Here is an 8,621-nt window from a genome sequence, read left to right on the forward strand (position 1 = left end):
CATTACCAAAACTGAAGGTATTTCAATGCCCATTGTTTATCTTAGGTCACTTCAACAATAGTTGCATGCTATCTGTCTGATTGTAATTAACTACATTAATGTTTGAGAAACAATTTGAACATAAACCATTAACCACTAAATTTAGCAATATTTAATTATTACAATTTTTATTTTTTGGTTTTAAGACTTTGTACATTGGGTTGTGTAAAAGCGTATAGTTAAGCTTATTTCCATCCTTAGTTGGTTTTTGGCGATAAACCTTTTTTTCTTCATAACTACAACGCTATTGAAAGAGATAGGGCTTATTGAATGCAGTTTCAGCAATTTCCAGTTCAAAAAAATTTATATGTGAGTAAGGTTGAGAGAAAAGTGCATTGCGTGCCTTTAAAATGAAGCCTTTATTTTGATAGATTGGTGGCTGACCTCAATTTTTGGTAGATTTTTCCAACATATAATGAAACAAGTAAGAGCGTGCTAAGTTCGGCCGGGTTGAAACTTATATACCCTCCACCATGGTCGCATCTGTCGAGTTCTTTGCGCTGTATCTGTTTTTATTCAAACAAAGTATAATGAATAAGGACGGAGGAGCAGCTACATCAAGTTATAGTCCGATTCGGGGCCTAAGAAGCGAAATCGGGAGATCGGTCTATATGGGAGCTGTATCAACCTTTAGATCGATTCTGACCATATTGCACACGTATGTTGAAGGCCATGTGAGGAGCCGTTGTACATAATTTCTAGAGGCTCAAGAAGTCAAGACCCAAGATCGGTTTACGTGGGAGCTTTATCAGGTTATGGACCGATTTGAACCATACTTGGCACAGTTGTTGGAAGTGATATCAAAACACTATGTGCAAAATTTCATTCAAATCGGAAGAGAATTGCGCCCTCTAGAGGCTCAAGAAGTCAAGACACAAGATCGGTTTATATGGCAGCTACTTCAGGTTATGGACCGATTAAGACCATACTTGTCACAGTTATTGGATATACTAACAAAATACGTCGTGCAAAATTTCATTCCAATCGGATAAGAATTGCGCACTCTAGAGGCTCAAGAAATCAAGACCCAAGATCGGTTTATACGACAGCTATATCAGGTTATGGACCGATTTGAACCCTACTTGGCACAGTTGTTGGATATCATAGCAAAACACGTTGTGCAAAATTTGCAAGAATTGCGCACTCTAGAGGCTCAAGAAGTCAAAACCCAAGAGTAGTTTATATGGCAACTATATCAAAACATGCACCGATTTGGCCCATTTACAATACCAACCGACCTACACTAATAAGGAGTATTTGTGCAAAATTTCAGGCGGCTAGCTTTACTCCTTCGAAAGTTAGCGTGCGTTCGACAGACAGACGGACAGACGGACGGACATGGCTAGATCGAAATAAAATGTCGCGACGATCAAGAATATATATACTTTATGGGGTCTCAAACGAATATTTCGAGTAGTTACAAACAGAATGACGAAATTAGTATACCCCCATCCTATGGTGGAGGGTATAAAAAAACAAGTAAGAGCGTGCTAAGTTCAGCCGGGCCGAATCTTATATACCCTCCACCATGGATCGCATTTGTCGAGTTATTTGCCCTGTATCTCTTTTTAGGCAAACAAAGAATATTGAATAAGAAATGTTATGCTATTGGAGCTATATTAGGTTATAGTCCGATTCAGATCATAAATGAATTGAATGCTGAACATTGTAGAAGTCATTGAGTAATATTTCAGTCCATGCGCTTTGTAGGGATTAAAAAAGCAAAATCGGGAGATCGGTTCATATGGGAGCTGTGTCAAGCTATAGATCGATTCAGACCATATTAGATACGTATGTTGAAGGTCGTGAGAGAAGCCGTTGTACAAAATTTCAGTCAAATCGGATGAGAATTGCGCCTTCTAGAGGCTCAAGAAGTCAAGACCCAAAATCGATTTATATGGCAGCTATAGGTTATGTACTGATTTGCTCCATACTTAGCACAGTTGTTGGAAGTGATACCACAACACCATGTGCAAAATTACAGCCAAATTGGATAAGAATTGTGCCCGCTAAAAGCTGAGGTCAAATCGGACGAGAATTGCGCCCTCTAGAGGCTCCAGAAGTCAAGACCCAAGATTGGTTTATATGACAGCTATATCAGATTATGTACTGATCTGCGCCATACTTAGCACATTTGTTGGAAATGATATTAAAACACCACGTGCAAAATTTCAGTCAAATCGGACAAGAATTGCGCTCTCTAGAGGCTTAAGAAGTAAAGACCCAAGATCGGGGGATAACTCAAAAGTAATTCCCTTCTTATCATTTATGGGTGCATAATACAACCATGGATGTAGAGGGGTCAAATGCAGTAAGCGGTCTCACTGCTTCAAATTTCAGGAAGCTAAAAGGAGACCAGCGTAGCGCAGAGGTCAGCATTTCCGACTTTGATATTGAACACTGGGTTCGAATCCTGGGGAGAACATCAAAAAAAAAATTCAGCCGTGGTTTACCCTCCTAATGTTGGCGATATTTTTGAGGTACAATGCCACAACACCCTATAGAGGTGTCACACTGGGGCACGCCTTTCGGACTCGGCTATAAAAAGGAGGTTCTTTATCATAGAGCTTAAACTAGAATCGGACAACACTTCCTTAACGGAATGTTTATCGGTAAACTTGTTTTTTCTTGTGTATTTGTTAAGGGATCTCTTTCAGATTTCTTAAATTCTTGATGGGAAACACGGCTTGTGTGCGTTCAATGTCGTCAATCGGAAAAGTGGGCATTGCAGTGGCTGCATACAAATATGGTCAGATCTGGTGCATACTCAAATGTTAAGGGTTCCATGCAACTCACTATGACGACGAAAATGGATAGTAAAGGGTGATTTTTTTGAGGTTAGGATTTTCATGCATTAGTATTTGACAGATCACGTGGGATTTCAGACATGGTGTCAAAGAGAAAGATGCTCAGTATGCTTTGACATTTCATCATGAATAGACTTACTAACGAGCAACGCTTGCAAATCATTGAATTTTATTACCAAAATCAGTGTTCGGTTCGAAATGTGTTCATTCACCGTAACGTTGCGTCCAACAGCATCTTTGAAAAAATACGGTCCAATGATTCCACCAGCGTACAAACCACACCAAACAGTGCATTTTTCGGGATGCATGGGCAGTTCTTGAACGGCTTCTGGTTGCTCTTCACTCCAAATGCGGCAATTTTGCTTATTTACGTAGCCATTCAACCAGAAATGAGCCTCATCGCTGAACAAAATTTGTCAAAATTTGAACACATTTCGAACCGAACACTGATTTTGGTAATAAAATTCAATGATTTGCAAGCGTTGCTCGTTAGTAAGTCTATTCATGATGAAATGTCAAAGCATACTGAGCATCTTTCTCTTTGACACCATGTCTGAAATCCCACGTGATCTGTCAAATACTAATGCATGAAAATCCTAACCTCAAAAAAATCACCCTTTAAAAGCTCATTTTTGGGCTCAAACACTTAAAACGAGAGATCGGTTTATATGGCAGCTATATAAGGTTTTACACCTATTTAAGCCATACTTAGCATGGCAGTTGGAAGATTGGGAGCATCCCATCCCATCATATATACCTATTGGTATTAGATTATTTAATACCAATCGGCATTAGGAGCTTTATTATACCCATACCATACTGTTAATAAATGCGTCTTTTATGGTCCCAAGTATTTAAGTCTGGAGTATATGTATATAGCAGCTTTATCTACATATAGCTCGATCTAGGACACATTCGGTATAAACGTCAAGGTGATTAACACAACTCACTGTGCCAAATTTTAATGAAATCGGATAATAAATGAGTTCTATATAATCTTATAATAATATAAGATCGGTCAATATGAGTCCAACTTTAAACTTAATAAATACTTATAGGATCGAAAATGGATATTTGGATGTGTTCCAAACGGAATGATAAAATGAATATACCCAAAATCCTTCGGTAGTGGATATAAAAAAGTGGATAATTCGATAAAATTAGATTCGAAGTGAGCGTTAGAGGAAAATTCGATATTACAGTGTGAGCAAAAACTGTAACATTTGTTCATAATTTCAAAATTATTTGTTTATTATTTGTCCCGTCAGAATAATCCCCCCATCCGCAATACACTTGTGCCAACGTTTTTTCCAATACTCGCAACAGTTGTTAAAGTCAATTTCCGGAATAGCCTTTAATGCGAGTAGCGACTCGAGTTTAATGACTTCAATTGACTCAAAACGGGTTTTCCCGGAGAAGATATTGAATCAATGCGATATGCGATGCATTCTAAGATAGAAGTCAAACAAAGACACTCCTTAAAAAACTAAAAATAAATGATGCCGGAATTTTTTCAAAAAATCCCCATTTAGGGCAAAAGATGATTTCATAATCGGCTGAGGAGGCTACAAATATGGATTGATGCAAAAAAAATGTTCCATTCGTTTAGGGGATATATGTAGTAAAAACAAGTAAAAGCGTGTTAAGATAGGCCCTGCCGAATCTTATATACCCTCCACCTTGGACTGTGTTTTACACGTTTTTTGAATGACTATTTAAAATATATATTAGCAAGTTATTGACTGTTATGGACCGTACTTGTCATAGCTGTTAGAAGTCATAGAAAAACACCACCTTTAAAATTTAAGGCAGTTCGAGTAAAAATTGAGCTCTTTAGTGGCCCGTGAAAGTCAAATCGGGATACTGGTTTATATGGCAGCTACATCAGGTTATCAACCGATTAAGACCCTACTTGGAAGAATGCAAAATGTCAACAAAATTGGATAAGAATTGCGCCCTCTAGAAGCCCAAGAAGCCTAACCGGGATATCAGTTTATACGGCGGCTATATAAGCTTATGAACTGATTTAGACCATATTTGGCACGGTTGTAAAAAGTCATACCAAAACGCTACTTAGCAAAATTGTTGGAAGTGGTACCAAAACGCCACGTGTAAAATTCCAGCTAAATAGCATAAGAATTGCGCCCTGTAGAAGTCAAGATCCAAAATTGGTTTATCTGACAGCAATACCAAAATACAGACCGATTGGCAAATTTACAATCCCGACCAACCTACACTAATAAGCTATCTTTACTCCATCGAATGCTAGAGTGCTTTTGACTGACAGACGGTCGAACAGACGGACATGGCTAGATCGAATTAAAATGTCATGACGAACAAGTGTATATATAATTTATGGAGTCTTAGACGCATATTTCGAGATTTTAAAAACGGAATAACGAAATCAGTATACCCCCATGCTATGGTGGTGGGGGTTAAGCGCGTTAAGTTCGGCCCGGCCGTATCTTATGTACCCTCCACCATGGATCCCATTTGACACGTTCTTTGAATGACTTTTTCATATATATATAGGAGATAGATCTACAGATCCAGATAGACCGTACTTGTCATGACAACTTAAAGTCATAAAAAATACAACATGTAAAATGTTTGCCAAATGATTGCGCCCTTAGAGAGTTATATCAGGTTATAAACCTATTTGGACTTTACTTGACATGGCTGTTGGAATTTTACGTGCCTTCTAGGGGCAGAGGAAGTCAAATCCGAAGATCGGTTTATATGGCAGCAATATCAGGTTATGAACCGACTGAAACCATACTTGGCACAAATATTGAGAGCCGGAACAGAACACCTCATACGAAATATCAGCCAAATCCGGAATGAATTTGGCTGATATGACTTCTTGAGTTGATATGACTACTTGAGTCTCCGATCCGAGATCCGAGATCGGTTCACTTATAGGAAGTATTTGCTCTAAATTGCAAGCGCCTAGCTTTACTCCTTCGGGATTTAGCGTGCTTTCGACAGACAGAGAGACGAACGGACATGAGTAAATCGACTCAGAATGTCAAGAGGATCAAGAATATGTATATTTTATGGGGTCGTAGATCTATACTTTCAGGTGTTACAAACAGAATGACTATACAGGGTGGCTGATGAAAGCCGCTACCAAAAAAAAAATGTAATAACTTTTTTTCTATTTAATAATAATAATTTAATAATTAATTTAATTAATTAATTAATTAATTTAATTAATAATAATTTAATAATTAATTTAATAATTTAATTTAACATGAATAAAAGAAAAATGTATTCCATACACCGAAAAAAAAATGTAGCAATATTCATCATTGTAGCAATATTCATCAGCCACCCTGTATGAGTATACATCCATCCTAAGGTGGTGGGTGTTAAAAGACCACTAGTTTTGAATTACTGTACTGAGTTGCTTGAAATCAGGGGAGCTATTGCAAACCGAACTAGTGTTCCAAGCGCCTCGATCTTCTGCGCTCCTTCTATAATTTCCGACACAAAGTTTCGAGGTTTCTCTCACCACTTGATATTTCCATCGGGCTTTTGGCCTTCCCGGTTTGCGTGTACCACCGTGATTGCCTTCAAAAGACTTCTTCGACGGAGCTTCTTCATGTATTCTGGCAACATGACCTAGCCAATGCAACCGTTGTATTTTGATGCTTTTAACTATGCTACCATCGTCATACAACTCGTGGTTCATACCACACCTATATTCTACATTAACGGAAACTGGTTTATATATTTTACGAAGAATATTTCTCTCAAACACTCTAAGCTCTGCCTCGACTGTACCCATGCCGCAGAACCATATAACAGCACGGGTAGTATCAGTGTCTTGTATAGTGTAATCTTCGTCTGTCGAGAGGTGGCCTTGATTCTAAACTGTCTACTTAATCCAGAGTAGCATGTGCTTGCCAGTATTATTCTTCACTTTATTTCAAAACTGGTGTCATACGTTTCGGTTACGGCGGTACCAAGGAAGATGAAGTTGATGACTATATCAAAGTTGTGATTCCCAGCTTTCTCCATTTTGTTATTGTTGTTGTTGTAGCAGTGTGTTGTGTTCTATCTTTATACTGCTTGATTCTGTTTAGTGTCCAGATTCAGTGCGCTACCGTGTGTGCATGAATGTTGTGTAGGCCCGCTTGATACGCCGCTTGATCTAGAGGTTCTTTCTTGCAGCGCTGGACATCACGCTCTACATTATGTACATCTACCTTAAGGCTTCTGGGCGGTGAATACCTATCCACAAGATGATGCTTTGAATGGTCTCTGCGAAAACAGCCCAAAAGGTATTGCTTATGCCTTCGCACCGGTAGGATCTTTGTCTCCTGATGGAGGTGGTCCACGTGATATCTTCAAATTTCTTGCAGCGAAATAACTGGCGACCACACAGATAAATCGCGACCCAGCTTTTCAGGCCTGGCAGGAGGGATTTATGCCATCAAAAAGTTTGGCATGCCTGACCATGTCGAATGCCTTCGATAAGTCCAGTGCCACGAGGACCATCCTATCACATGGTCTGGGCTGATTGAAGCCACGTCAAAAGTGTGCGTTGATGGCATGCAGAGCAGTTGTTGTGCTATGCAGTCTTCGAAATCCATGCTAATGTTCGACGAATGGAAATTCTCCAACGAGACTCGGGAGGAGTAGTCCCTCAAGCGTCTTGGCTACTGGTGAGAGTAGGAAGATCGGTCTGTAGGACTCCACCTTGCTCGGATTATTTGCAGGCATCAGTAGCAGGATTACGCTGCCCACCTTCCAGACATCGGTGCTATAAGAGTTTTCAAAAACAGGTTGAGGACAGTCGTAAGGTACTCGACTCCAGGTTGATCCAGATTCTTCAGCATCAGTGTAAAGATTCCGTCGGGGCCCAACGCCTTGGATGACTTGGTGCCACGTATGACATTCGTAACTTTAACAACGGCAATTTGTGATGGCTGCTCTTCGTCTCAGAGACCATGGATACGACGAATGGCTCTCCTCAACAACAGTGCATCGATAATGTTTACGCTATTCTACGTTCGGCTAGTGGAACAAACATTCTGTCAAAGCCAATTAAAGTAAAGTAAGTAATATTTTTTTTACCCACCACCAAAGGATGGGGTGTATTCATTTTGTAATTCCGCCTCCAACACATCGAAATATCCATTTCCGACCCCATAAAGTATATATATTCTTGATCAGCGTAAAAATCTAAGACGATCTAGCCATGTCCGTCAGTCTGTGTTGAAATCACGCTACAGTCTTTAAAAATAGAGATATTGAGCTGAAACTTTCCAAAGAATCTTTTTTTGTAAGCAGGTTAAGTTCAAAGATGGGCTACATCGGACTATATATTGATATAGCCCCAATATAGACCGATCCGCCGATTTAGGGTCCTAGGCCCAAAAAGGCCACATGACGATCTAGCCATGTCCGAAATCACGCTACAGTATTTAAAAATAGAGATATTGAGCTGAAACTTTGCAAAGAATCTTTTTTTGTAAGCAGGTTATGTTCAAAGATGGGCTACATCGGACTATATATTGATATAGCCCCCATATAGACCGATCCGCCGATTTAGGGTCCTAGGCCCATAAAAGCCACATTTATTATCCGATTTTACTGAAATCTGGGACAGTGAGTTGTGTTAGTCTCTTTGACATCCTTCTTCAATTTGGCCCAGATCGGTCCAGATTTGGACATAGCTGCCATATAGACCGATCTCTTGATTTAAGGTCTTGTGCCCAAAAAAGGCGCATTTATTGTCAGATTTTGCCAAAACTCGGGACAGTGAGT

Source organism: Stomoxys calcitrans, chromosome 2 (genome assembly GCF_963082655.1).
Source record: "Stomoxys calcitrans chromosome 2, idStoCalc2.1, whole genome shotgun sequence".
Taxonomy (NCBI): domain Eukaryota; kingdom Metazoa; phylum Arthropoda; class Insecta; order Diptera; family Muscidae; genus Stomoxys; species Stomoxys calcitrans.